Source organism: Podarcis melisellensis (genome assembly GCF_964234715.1).
Source record: "Podarcis melisellensis genome assembly, chromosome: 15".
Lineage (NCBI taxonomy): Eukaryota > Metazoa > Chordata > Lepidosauria > Squamata > Lacertidae > Podarcis > Podarcis melisellensis.
Window position 1 is genome coordinate 26440343 of NC_138532.1, and position 14400 is coordinate 26454742.

General features: G+C 44.7%; 1 protein-coding gene and 1 long non-coding RNA gene across 10 annotated transcripts in view; one reads left to right on the forward strand and one right to left on the reverse strand.

Annotated features, from left to right (window-relative positions):
• LOC309357635 (protein CEPU-1) overlaps nt 1-14400 on the reverse strand; it is an 816321-nt gene that overhangs the window by 559328 nt on the left and 242593 nt on the right. The gene's annotated exons all lie outside the window — the stretch shown is intronic.
• On the forward strand, nt 4233-7370 carry LOC309358332. Its single transcript, XR_014163458.1, has 2 exons — nt 4233-4271; nt 5451-7370. It is a non-coding gene; the product is annotated as an uncharacterized lncRNA (long non-coding RNA).

Below are 14400 nucleotides of genomic sequence, written 5' to 3' on the forward strand. Positions count from 1 at the left end.
GCATTTGGGAAGTCAAGTATCTTCTAGTTTCGCTAACTAAAAATTCTGGGGACCTGGCTAGGTCTGCCTGTTGTTCTATGTCTACTACACACTGTTTAATAATGTTTTTGGCTTGTTTGTTCCCCATGTTAAGTAAGAACTGTGGATTGAATCCTAGAGTTGTTATTATATTATCCACTGCTCATTTCCATATCAATTGGAAATCGTCTTTGGTAGTCAAGGAAGGAAGGCTGTTCAGAAGAGAGGCTAGTCTCAGCCAAAAATTAAGAGTTGCGAGCCGCACTCTGGCCTCGATTCTTATGAATCCAGTTTCAAGGCATATTGTAGCATTGGAGACATATTTAAGTACTTGTACTCGCTTCGGCAGCACATATACTATCTCAAAATTAATAATTCCAGTCCAACGTAGGGCCTTAATGTCAGCCCAACTGAACATTTCCCCCTCAGCTTTTGTCAAGGGCAGATATTTAAACAGCCCCAGAAATGCTAGACATTGCAGATGTTCTTTAAATGTGCTGGACGCAGTAGAACATATCCTTTTCTACTTTTCATTGTACAACCAGCTACGCAAATGTGTGCTATCCCCTTTTTTGGCTATTCTCACATCATGGCACAATGAAAATATCAGATTCCATCAACCCGGAAGTAACTGCAAGGGGGGCTGAGGTTTTTGTCAATAGTATCTCTTAGAGTGGTGAATGGCACTATTTAGCGGAACACGGCTGTTTATTTCTATATACCATATTTTTTGCTCTATAAGACTCACTTTTTCCCTCCTAAAAAGTAAGGGGAAATGTGTGTGCATCCTATGGAGCAAATGCAAGCTGCGCAGCTATCCCAGAGGCCAGAACAGGAAGAGGGATAGCTGCTTTTGCTGTGCAGCTATCCCTCTTGCTGTTCTGGCTTCTGAGATTCAGGGTTTTTTTTTCTTGTTTTCCTCCTCCAAACTAGGTGCGTCTTATGGTCTGGTGCGTCTTATAGAGCGAAAAATACGGTGTTATAATTCTTTTTATATGGATGTTTTATGATGGCCTATACTTGTACAGTCATACCTTGGGTTAAAGTAGCTTCGGGATGAGTATTTTCAGGTTGCGCACTGCGGCAACCCAGAAGTAATGGAGCACGTGACTTCTGGGTTTTGCCGCTCGCACATGCACAGACGGTCAAAATAACATCACATGCATGCGCAGAAGTGGCGAATCGCGACCCACAGACGCGCAGACACGGGTTGTGTTCGCTTCAGGATGCAAACAGGGCTCCGGAACGGATCCCGTTCACATCCAGAGGTACCACTGTAATGCCTAATATAGGTTTGGCGAAATAAGTAAGAGTGCTACCCCCTCCAGTGCTTTCCCCATGAAAACCCACTCTTTACTGCTGAATCAGAACAAATGACAATCTGCTCAAAACCTGAATTGTCTTTTGTTCTGCTTCAGAGTTAAATGTCAGCATCGCCCTTGAGCCAGTGCACCAACTGGACTCATGCACCTCAACCCCGACTGGGCTAGGCGAGCTGGGTAGCACTGCCAGAGACCACCTTTCTCACAGGAACAGGTCACAGTGCTGTGGACTCACAGCTTAGAGCTGAGAGCACCGGATTCACTGTCTCAATAATACAGTCGTTGCGCAGCAGAGTTTTGCAGAGTCTTGCAGAGTATAAACCACTCGGAGAGCAGCTCTGTAGAATATCTTCCTTTTATTCTGTAACTACAACTATGATACAAAACTATGTACAGAGCTGAATATTCTAAGCATAAATCAATGCTACACTGAGAGTCTGCAGCTGCTCTTAGCAGCAACCTTATCTCTAGACACAATAACACTCTCTCTCTCTCCAATACACTGACTGACTCTCTCTCACACACACAGATGTGGTGCTGGGGCAGAATAAGTAGATAGCAGAACACGCCTCCTCCTCTCTGGAGAGTCAGCAGAGATCATCAGGAGATCATCAGGAGATTCTTGGGTATGGGAGGGGTGAAAACAGGGTTTTCACAGGGAAAGCACCGGGGCAAACAAAATAAAATAAAATTCTGCTCAGTTACAGCACTTTAAAACACGAACCTGTGCTTAGAAAGTGTGGGGAAAAGGTAAGTGTGAATGAGTCCATAATTAATCTGCAGTACTAGCATGTATTTCTCCCTTTCTCTCTCTGCAATTTTGGGAAGCGTTTGGCCTCCACTTTGTTTTATACTAGCAAGCTCTGCAGGTTAGGGCTCCAATGTGGATTTTTAAAAATGCATTCCCTTTCAGTGGTTAAAAATTTGCCTTTTCATTCTGCTGGTGTCTTCCCCCTGTCATCATCCCACCTCTCTCCACCTTGTGCTTAGATCATGGGAGAATAAAGCAAGATCTTCTCCTTTTTTGCTCGTTCAGCAGTCTCTACCAGGAATATGAAGAATGGGCCACAAATGCTCCTCAAAAGAGCTGAAATATTCAGCAAACAAGACCCCAATCTCTCTGGCTGCCTCCCTGGGAAAACAATGCAATAATTCTCTCCTGATCCAAGGTATGCATCTTATCTGTTTCCAGGGCTGTCTGCTGATACTTGGCTCCAGTTCAGGGGAAATGATGGCTCAGAAGAAGGGAAGGAAGAGAAGGGAGGGGAGGGGAGGGATGCAATGAACACACAAACTCTGACAGTCAGCAGGAGATGCAAGACAAGAGCATCAATTGCATGCTTCTACCAGACCTGTTGATGGAGCAAAAAAAATGAATTCAGAATTGCAAAAGGTAAATGCCACCATAGGAAGAAGAGGTTTGCACAGTGGGATGGGAGTTAGCTAGGTTGGTATGAAATGTTTATTCTAGAGCAGGGATGGGGAACCCTTAGATGTTGATGGACACCCATCAGTCCTAGCCACCCAAGCCAATGGTCAGGGATGATAGGAATTGTATTCCAGCAAAATCTGGTTCTCCATCCTTGTTCTGTTATTATAATTAATAACCTGCCCTTCACTGTAAGGGCCAGATGCGCCAGTTCCAAGAGGCCAAGCATTTTTAACCCCCCACCCAATGTTTCCTACTGTCAGGGGCAGAGGAGGCTGAGCGCGAAGCTCAGCATGGCTTGAGTGGCTGGTTCCTCCTCACCCCTGCCAAGCACAAGAGAGGAAGAGCTGCAAGCCACTGTGTTCAGCTTTGTTCCCTGGCTCCTCCTGAAGTGTAACTCAAGGTCAAACGTGCAACCCGTTCCCCTCAATCTTCAGTGCTTGTTGGCATCTCTGGTAAGGGCTGTCAATGGCCAAGACTGCTATGCTCTGGCTCCATGGTCAGAGGAAGCAATGCTTCTGAAAACCAATTGCTGGAAGCCAGAGGTGGGGAACGTTCTCTAGCGCTCAAATCTTGCTTGTGGGTTTCGCACGGGAGTATCTGGTAGGCCATTGTGAGAGCAGGATGCTGGACTAGATGGGCCACTGGCCTGATCCTTCAGAGTTGTTCTTACGTTCTAAGGTCCCAGGGTGGGTTACAACAATAAAACACAATATTAATAACAGTTTAAAGGAACTTACAACTTTTAGAGTGATGCTGATAATTTCTATTTTGGCCATGCACTGGAAGTTTGGGGACAAGCTTAAACTTTCCTGAAAAACTTAAGCTCTCCTGAAAAATCATGGCAGAAAGAAATTTCTCTGATTTTTTTTGGAGAGGGTTACCTTATTTAGGGACGTGGGTGGCGCTGTGGGTAAAACCTCAGCGCCTAGGACTTGCCGATAGCATGGTCGGCGGTTCGAATCCCCGCGGTTGGGTGAGCTCCCGTCATTCGGTCCCAGCTCCTGCCCACCTAGCAGTTCGAAAGCACCCTTAAGTGCAAGTAGATAAATAGGTACCGCTTTACAGTGGGAAGGTAAACAGCGTTTCCGTGTGCTGCTCTGGTGCCGGTTCGCGGACAGCACTGGCTCCCGGCCTCTAGAGTGAGATGAGTGCACAACCCTAGAGTCTGTCAAGGGTATAGGCAGGGGTACCTTTACCTTTACCTTACCTTATTTAATCTCATGAGATGGCCAAGGTCCCCCCCACACACAATTCCTCCTTGCTATTTTAACTTGTAAATAAAAATCACATTCATTGTAGCACAGATTTCTCTGTACTTTCCTGTTACCCACACTTCCTGGAATGCCCCTGAGGGTGCTGCAGTGTCATGTCACACTGCACCCAAGGCATTATGGGAACTGTGGGTGGCAGGAAGTGGACTATGGCTCCCTCTCACAACTTCCTGCTAGCTAGACTTCATGGTGAGAGCCAGGAATGGAAGCATCAATCTCCTCAGAAAAGTAAGGATCAACCCCCGCCTGAAAACTTTCCGAGATGCTTCTGCCCCACCACCAGGAAAGTGGCAGAAAATTGGTTTCTGTTGTCAAAAGGGAAGAATATTTGTGGGAAAGTGGAGGAACTACAACTCTTATTCCTCTTAGGCCACCTTCACACCATATATTTAAAGCACAATGATACCACTTTGAACAGTCAAAGTTTCTCCCAAAGAATTCTGGGAGCCAAGAGACCCCTGTTCCCCTCCCAGACCTACAATTCCCAGAATTCCCTGGGAACCCACCAGGGTTTTCCTCATCAAGGATGGAGAGAGGGAGAGAACAGGAGCTCGCAAGCTCACTGAGTCACCTTCCATTCAGAACATGTCATGCTGTGTTCTGCTTTATGAGCCCCTTTCCCATTGCTACTCTATGCATAAGGGAAACTCACGGGGGTGGAGGAATACAGGGTGTAGAGGAAGGAGGTTGTATTAGTAAGTCCTCTTGGCAGCTCTTTTCAAGAGGAGTTATTAGAATTTATTTTCAATTATACACTAGAATAAGCCGTCTGCAGTATAGTTAACTTTCAATTTCAACCAATTTTCGACGCAATCATAGATGCCTCAGTGATTAAGAATCTATGTTGCAAAACAATTCCCACTTTGCAACACAATGCAATCAAACAGATCTACAACACATAACCCATTATCCAATACTTTTGCAGCTCACTGGCGAAGTGAAATAGGATTTGCCAAGCATCCACTTTTATACCCAGAGAGCTCCCAGCCTCATTTGCAAACAGATCTGAAAACTCAAAAACAGCACACAAGGGGGGGGGGTGTTGCTTTTTTGCTTTTGGTCTCGCTGTTTCTTTGCAAAGCCACAAATCTGATCACACATATAAAAGGCCACTTTTGTTACACTTGACTTTGAATGGTTCTGTTTTGTATCTTGCCCATCAGCCTCCTTCCCTCACACTGCCACCCCCTGCAGCAGATATGGCATGGGATTTAAATCAGTCTCAGGAACACAGGACAGCAACTCATTTAGATGCATAGAATATTTCAGGTTTATTAGTCTGAAAACCTGTACAAAAAAAAAAAAAATCATCTCACTTATCCAGATTAAGGAACTGCAGTACGGAATGAAGAATTCAGCCACCCTAGCATACCATCCGGTTAAACACTTTGTGGGTCTCATTTACAGATGACAGGGTTTGTGATGCAACAGGCAGCTCCTGACTACCTCAGCCCCACAAGGGATTCCAGTCAACCAGGGATCACATAATGAAGCAGCCATTGTTCCCATAGCCGAGCAGCCTTGACTACATGATGCAGAGGGAACCTGAGTGAAGTCATATTGGTGATCCCAACCAATCAGGGACCATGAAGGATGACATTATGCCTACCAGATTTCACTGTGTGATGAAATAGCTACAACTACGTGAGGGAGCAAGTCAAAGCTACAGAAACCAACACAGGAAGCTGCCTTATACAGTCAGAGCTTTCATCCATATACCTATTTATTTACTTTTTATTATATTTTTATACCACCTTTTCCTCGCAGGAACTCAAGGTGCCATTCATGGTTCTTCTTCCTCTCTGTTTTATCCTCAGAACAATCCTGTGAGGTAGGCTAAGCTGAGGGTGAGTGGCCTGAGGTCACCCAGTGGGCTTTGTGGCTGAGTGAGGATTTGAACACTGGTCTCTCAGATCTTAAGACAAGACTCTAACCACTACACAACATTGTCTGCACTGACTGGTAGCAGTTCTACAGAACTCCAGGTCTTTCTCAGCCCTACCTGGAGATGACAGTGATTGCAAATGGGATATTTTGTGTGCAAAACACATGCTGTACAATGCTCTTCCTTATAGACCAGCATCCCCCCCAAAAAATAACTAACAATAAGCTTCTTCTCCTCCTTTTTTGGACAGCTTCAGTCACTTTCACAAAGAACAGTGAGTGGGCTCAATGTATGCAATTCGTGGAGCCCACTGCATTGGCATAAAGAATAGTTTCATATTATCTGCAACATGCATGCAGTTACAAAACTGGTGATACCGAAAGCAGATAAAGGCACCCTTTGTTTTTGTTTTCATTTCAAGGGTCTCCATTTCCAGAAGTTGCCAAGTACAATGCACAGAGAAGGCAAGTGCAACCTGTCATCCCAGCCCTTGCATGGCGAAACCTTCCTTGTGCCTCTCCTATTCCCCTAGTAAGACCTTTTGCAGCCGCGTAGCCTTTCCTTTCAAACACAACGAGATGCTGGGGAAGAAATGAAGCTCCCTTTATGCACTGCTAGATGGAGCAAACAGAATGCAAATCATGCCTCTGTATTGCAAGCACGCTGTGGCCACTCCACAGGGGCAGCGCCTCAGAATGCAAGCCACTTCCTCTCTTGGGCTCCTGTTGGCAAGAGCAATTTTAAACAGATAAATATGATTTAAGGCGTCAGAGACTCTTGTCACAAATCCCCAACGAGAAGAGAAAGCAATTATTCATGTGCCTTCTGGATGCCTGGGTGTGCATCTTCGATTTAGTGTGCGCACACACACACACACACACACACACACACACACACACATATACCCAACATTATTACCCAGGATTTTGTCAGGGCTATCTGCTAGAAGAGAAGCTCTCTCTTCTCCTCCTGCCCACCTGAGAGGCTGAAATCAATGTCATCAGGGTGGTTTTAGGGAGAGTCAGTTGGTTCTCCAATTGGCACAGGCTTTCATATGCTTCTTTCCATATCACCTCCCCAGAAGGGCTTACCTGTGTCCTCCCACTGTTCTTGGACTCCAGTTCCATCAGCCCTGGCCAGCATGGCCAAAGGACAGGGATGATTTTTCAAACAAAAACAAGGGAGTAATGAGTATTATGTGTGCAATAGTGTTTAACATGTATAGAATCTTTCAAGGAGTTGGAGATGGTGTTTATAAGTGGTCCATGTTTCACAAGCATATATGCACAGTCACTTAAGGACTCATTGTTAAAACCGTGTCTATGGAAGACAATCTTACTCGGCTATGAGTGATTGCCAAAGAAGAAGAGAAAGAAGAAGAAGAACATGTACGCATGTGTTCAATGATGGCAGTGTGTCATAAAACCATTTTGAAAATCCTATCAGGATCCTATCATGAAAAGTCTATCTATGCTTTTGTTTTTACTCCTGCTCATGTGTTATACATGGGAAGGTAAAAATATATTGAGGCAGAAATGGGGGCATGCTTCTAGCTCCACCTCTAGCATCACATCTATTACTGTTGTTATCATTCATAGAATTGTAGGGTTGTAAAGTTAGGAAGAGCCCCAAGAGTCCAGTCCAACCCTCTGCAATGCAGAAATCACAACTAAAGATTCCCTGACAGATGGCCACTCAACTTCTGTTTGAAAACCTCCAATGAAGAAGACTCCATGACCTTCTGAAGTAGTCCATTACAATATTGAAGAGTTCTTCCCACCAGAAAGTTATTCTTGTCAGGGTGCTGTCAGCAGCTCCCGGCTGGTTGCCCAGAAAAGTATAAAGACAAGGAAAAGTTTCTTTACAGAGAGAGGCTATAGAACCCAGTATATGTCCCAAGTAAATCTCCACCTTCTCTCGCACCTCCTCATTTGTCATCAGCATCAGCATCTCTATGGGTGCTGCTACATGCCTTCTGTCTTTGAGCTCTTTGCTCTCCTACTTTTAAGGCTCACCGGATTATGGTAGATGGTGGGTCTGGAATGCTTTCTAGTGACAATGTTAAAGCCAGCTGCTGCTTTGGCTCTGCCTGCTCCTCTCCCATTATTTCCCAACTTTCCCCCTCATCTGCCTCTGAGCTGTGATCTCCTGCAAACCACTGTTGTAAATCTATACTGTCTTCCTCCTCCATCCTGGAAGAGTCAGGATAGGGATGAGGTCTCCACCACCACTCCTCCTCCTCTTCCCAACCCCTGACATCTAATATTTAGTTGGAATCTCTTTTCTTCTAATTTGAATCCATTGCTTTGGGTCCTGCTCCAGAGCACCAGACAGCAAGCTTTTCCCATCTTCCACATGTCAGTCCTTTAGATATTCAAAGATGGCTACAATGTCACCTCTCAGAAATGCAATGCTGGGGGCAGGACTTAAACCACTGCTCCACTCCTTTCTGCATAGTTTTGCCCTAAGGAGGAGTAACATGTGATCAAGGACGATACATGCCTTGTACATGTGATGGCACAAGGTGGCATACTAACAGATTCAACTATGAACATTACACATACCCCTAGAATTTTCTCTCTTTGGCAGTCTCAATACTAAGATGTGGGGTGTTTTAAATCTGCACTCCTTTAAATATCATAGGAACATAAGAGCCCTGCTGGATCAGACAAAAGACCCACCTAGTCCAATAACTTATTCTTACAGTGGCCAGTGGTGGACCTACATTTTTGGGACCCTGGAGCTTTAATTGTCATGGGGAGTCCTTTGTAACCAGCAATGAGGTCTGCGTAAACCACTGTTATATTCTTCAGTGGGGATGATCCATGACAGATCATCATACCTTTACAACATCCGTGCTACTGACTCTCCAATTTTGGGGTTGTTGAAATAAATACAACAACAAAATAATCAATTTGAGTTGAGTGACTCAAACTGGGTCTACTAGACCCCCCCCCCAAAAAAAAAAAATTAAGCAATGTAAACCAAAGACTCAGGATTTGGGGGCCCTGAAGTTTAAGCTTCATTAGTTTCATATTAGATTTGCCCCTGACAGTGGCCAATCAGATGTCCATGGGAAGCCCACAAATGGAACCTGAACGCCACAGAACTCTCCCCACTTTTGGTTCCTACCAACTGGTATTCAGGGGCATACTACCTCCAACATTGGAGGTAGAACATAGCCATCATGGTAAGTTACAGAGATAGCATTGATGTTTAAGGGGTCTCAAGATAGTTTGCATTCTGAAGAAGAGCCCTGCTTCATCAGACCAGTGGCCCATCTAGTCCAGCATCCTGTTCTCACAGTGGTCAACCAAATGCCCATGGGAAGCCTACAAAGAGGACCTGAGCACAGCAGCACTCATCTCGCTTCCAAATCCCAACAACCAGTACTCAGAGGCATACTGACTATGTTCTTGGATGCGCAAATAGGAAATGGAGAGCCTGAGACACTGGGGAAGGCAGTACCCCAATTTGACCGGGTTCAAACCAGCAGGAGCATAAAACTGGGAATGGGAGTGTTCAAGGCTGAAAGTTGAGCTATGTAGCTTCCTTGGGACAAAGTCACCATAGTGAGCAACAGGTTTTCAATCCAACCAAAAGATTTGTTTTCGAACTAAAAGCATTTGGTTCCACAGGCTCCTGGCTCTTTGTCAATTTCCAAAGAGAAAGAAAATGCAGAGGAAAATATAGCCTACGCATCTGAGACTTAGATTTTTAAGGGCAGATAAAGAGCTTGGGCACAATATAATGAAAGAGGATTGCCTGGGGTCATAAAGCATGCCTGAAAATCTGACCTCTATTTATATATAACTCTGTATATTGGCTTTCCAGTAAGGATTCAGCTCGTGTTGCCCTTGCTTAGAGCCCTTTCCTGAAAGAGAAGGGAAGTCTAAGGCTTAGAAGCTGAACATAGGCTGCAATTGTGGGCGATCTCTATTTACTTCTGTATCTTGGCAACCTACAAGGGAGATGTTGACCTAAACTAGGACTGGATCTCACATCGGTTGGTTGCACTACTCTTGATAGCCACATTTAACAACAGCTGCAGCAACAACAGGCTGGATTCAACTAATTGGTCCTACTAGTGGAAGACCGCATAAGGACTTCTGCTTGTGCAAGGTGTACCCACCTCTTCCTCCCCCCCCCCCCACATATACTCCAAATTGGCTCAGTAGCTTGTGGAACCCCCAAAGCAGCAGGCAGGGAGAGGAGAGGGGAGATAACTCCATCAGGCAAGCAGACATTTAAACTACAGTGCAAGGGAAGAATCAAATCAGAAGAGAGTTTACGTCCTGTTTTCCAGCAGGCAACACCAGGGTGAGGGCAATAAGTGGTACAGTGGTACCTCAGGTTACAGACTCTTCAGGTTACAGACTCCACTAACCCAGAAATAGTACCTCGGGTTAAGAACTTTGCTTCAGGATGTGAACAGAAATCGTGTGGCGGCGGCACGGCAGCAGCAGGAGGCCCCATTAGCTAAAGTGGTACCTCAGGTTAAGAACAGTTTCAGGTTAAGAATGGACCTCTGGAATGAATTAAGTTCTTAACCCAAGGTACCACTGGACTTCCTCCCTCTGCTTCCTGGTTTCAGGATGGCACAAGCAGAGCAAAAGCGAAGAAGAGAAAATTCAACGAAGAAGAGAAAATTAGTACCCCTTAGGTGCGATTGCTGTGGACAGGTTCACAGATATAGGTGACAGTAGAGAAAGGTAAATGAGTGGAGGAAACAAGGTGTTGGGAATCCTTCAGCTCAAGGCAAAAAAAAATTATTAAAGAACCTTCAGTTCAGATCTCAATAGAACCAATTTTAAGACAAAAACTCACCTCTGCTGTATTGATCTTGCTAAGATTCTACTCTCTTTAATAAATCTCCTTCTAAAATGTCTTCTGCCCCAGACTGATGGAGCATTTCCACTCTAGTCTGGTGTCTGGCGACCAGCACAAGGAATGTTGGAATGAAACTGGGGCAAATGAGCCAGTCCTATGCAGTGAATGCTTTTGTTCAACAAGAGAGGTTAACGTTCTCAGAGTCCCCCTCATTAATCTGGTCTCATCTCAGCAACGCACACTTTAAAGCCAAAATAGTAGCCTATTAACCCATCATGAAATCTCAGCTCAATTTTTCATGAGACCCTTTGGTCCTGCAACTTGTTCAAATTCCTTCATCTGAAATAGCTTCTGATCTATTCATTGACTTGCAAGGCGCAACATGCAAACTGTCTTCCAAGGTCTAGGGTTAGTCGGGTTGGCTAAGAAAGGCTTTTTTTTATTAAAAAAAAAAAAGCAATATGGTCCTCACCATAAAGTATCGCTCAGCCCATGCTACCTTTGTTCTGAAGCTTCTTAGAGCTCAAAAAGTTTGGGTGTGGCTTATCTGTCTAGCACTTCTAGGAGAAAGTTTCTATTTTCAGTTAATCACACAGATTCAAAAGCAACCATGTGCAGCAACCCAGCATTGTGTACTTTTAGTTATCTGTATCAATGCAACACTTCAAAAACGCAATCTTGAAGCCTTGCAGTTGGCTGCAGCCTTGATAGTGTGTGGTATTTTATCATTGCATGGGAACTGCAGGATACTACATAAGAAGAGTCTCAAACCATGAATGAACTATTTTAAAATGAACTTTTACAATGTGTGTGTGTGTCTTCTCAGTGGAAACCTGTGCACTTTTAATGTGCACAAGTGAGCAGAAGGAAGTAAAAGCTGTAGCCCAGTGCACATGTGTTGATTCCAAATTTGTGAATGTTCTGGTTAATACAGGGAGTTGGGGATCATCTAGAGTTCCTTTTGTGCTATGTTTCTAGGCACAAGTCCATGCTTTAAAGCAGCAATTCTCCCACAAAACCCCCTGCTCTTTACCGCTGAATCAGAACAAACAGCAATTGCTGTTTGTTTGATTTAGCTTTAAAGAGCAAGTTTTCATGGAGAAAGTGCTGCTTTAAAGTGTGGACTTGTGCCTAGAAAGTGTGGAGCAAAAGGTAAGTGTGGATGTGAGCCCTTAGGGAAGTGGGACCCAAGGCTGAGCTCAATAAAGCAACAGCATCAGAGAAGTCCACCCTCTTCTTCCTTAGCTCTCTTCAGATACCTGAAGGACTGCCAAACAGAAGAGGCAAAATGTTCTCTGCTGCTCCCAGGAAGGCAGGACCAGATCCGATGGGATTATGTTAAAAGGTAAAGGGACCCCTGACAATTAGGTCCAGTCGTGACCGACTCTGGGGTTGCAGTGCTCATCTCACTTTACTGGCCGAGGGAGCTGGCATACAGCTTCTGGGTCATGTCCGCTTCTGGTGAACCAGAGCAGCGCACGGAAACGCCATTTACCTTCCCGCCAGAGCGGTACCTATTTATCTACTTGCACTGGCATGCTTTTGAACTGCTAGTTTGGCAGGAGCAGGGACCGAGCAATGGAAGCTCACCCCGTTGCGGGGATTCGAACCGCCAACCTTCTGATCGACAAGTCCTAGGCTCTGTGGTTTAACCCGCATCCCATTGTGATTATGTTACTCGAAGGTAAATCTTGATTGACTGTTAGGAGAAACAACTTGATGGTAAACAACTGGATGTTCTTTGGGTGGGTGTCCTCAGGCAAAGACTAGATAACAGTCTTTAGCTGTTGTTCCTGCACTGCAGGAGGTTACATTGCAGGATTGCCAACTCTGCACTCCTATGTTTCTATTATCTGTTCAGGAGGCTCAGCCCTGCAGTTCCTCCATTGAGCAAAACATCCTACAAGGCTTCCAACTATTTGATTTCATAGTTTGAATGCCCCCACCCCTCTTATTGTAAAAACTAGAAGATCAGAAATAAGACCAAACTGAAACAATGCTTTCCCCCCCGACATACTACTTAACAGCTGTGAATCCACAGGTGGTTTTGACATCATCGTGGCTTCCTCCACTCTGATGTGGTGCCAGCCGGGAGAATAGCATCTTACGCCTTTTTGTGACTAGTTAGATCAACCCTCCAAAGTCTCTCCCAGTTCACATCACCTAGACACTTGTTTCCCTTAAGCTGAAGAGGGTGGATGTATCACTGGGGATCATTCCATTCAATGTTAGCAAATAATTTCAAACGAATCAGATTTCTTTTTAGGCTTGGGTTGGGGGTGAAAGAGTAGCTGAAAGACACCTGGAAGTGACAAGGCGGTTGTGCTACAAGATAATTAGAGATTATTATAATCGAGATTTCATTGCCACATCAAGCGCTGTCTTTTAGCATTAATTAATCTCCGCTCTCAGCTTCGGAGAACTCTGGGGCTCTCTCCCGCTGTAGGACAGCAGCTTGTCAACACACCGAACATTCACATCTCATTATCTTATCAGAAGGGAAAGCGGGAATTAGGAAAGCACAAACAGATGACTTGAGTTTTCAAAGATGCATTGATGGGAAGAGTCATCTGTATTTTCAGAGAGTGATTTGCAAACTTGAGCAAGCAGACATGTGGCTGGTGAAGTGAAGAACAAGATGTTCCTCTTTTTCCCCACAGCACTTCCTCTGGGCAATTAGCCTGTAAAGATATTTTGCACAAAACTCGCTGGGTGACCTTGGGCCAGCAATACTCTCTCAGCATAACCTACTTTGCAGGGTTGTTGTGAGGACAAAATGGGGAAGGGGAAAACTGTGTGTGCCACCTTAAACTCCTTGGAGGAAACGGTGGGAGACAAATGTAATATTTTGTTTATTTATTGTTGTATTTATAGCCCACCGTTTTTCCAAGGAGCTCAAGATGGCGGCGTACACACCCCTCTCCAATTTTATCCCCACAACAACCCTGTGAGGTAGGTTATGCTGGGGGAATGTGACTGGGCCATGGTCACCCAGTGAGCTCCAGGCTGAATGGGGATTTGAACCTGGGTCTTTCAGGTCCTAGTCTGACACTCTAACCACTACACCGCATTGGCTCTCACAAAAAACGATAACCTCCTCAACCTTTCCAAGGGGCAAACTGGTAATGCATAACAGTCTCCCAAGCTTTTTGTGAATGAAAAGCACCCCTAGGAGACTGAGAGCAGGAATAAATTCCTCCATCTATTTCTTGTCTGTGGCACTTGTATGGGACAGAAGGACTGTGGCTCAGTGCTAAAGCATCTGTTTTACATGATAAACACCCCAGGTGCAAGCAACAGCAGCTCAAGCTAAGGATGGGAGAGATCCACTCTGAAATCCTGAACAGCAGTTGCAAATCGGTGTAGACAACACAGAGCAAGATGGACCAGTGGCCTGACTCAGTTAAAGACAGCTTCCTGTGTCTTCATCCACTTGTATATTCCCAATAATTTCTGCATTGATGTTTGTTTTTTAACAAAACCATATGGAAATGTGCATAACAATACACAATTAAATGTGCATTTTTAAATGGATTTCATCGAAAAAAATGTTTTTCTAAAAAAAATGTTTTCCCAAAATCTGCACATCCAAATTTATTTATATTTTACAGTTATTTATATCCTGCCTTTCAGAATGACCAT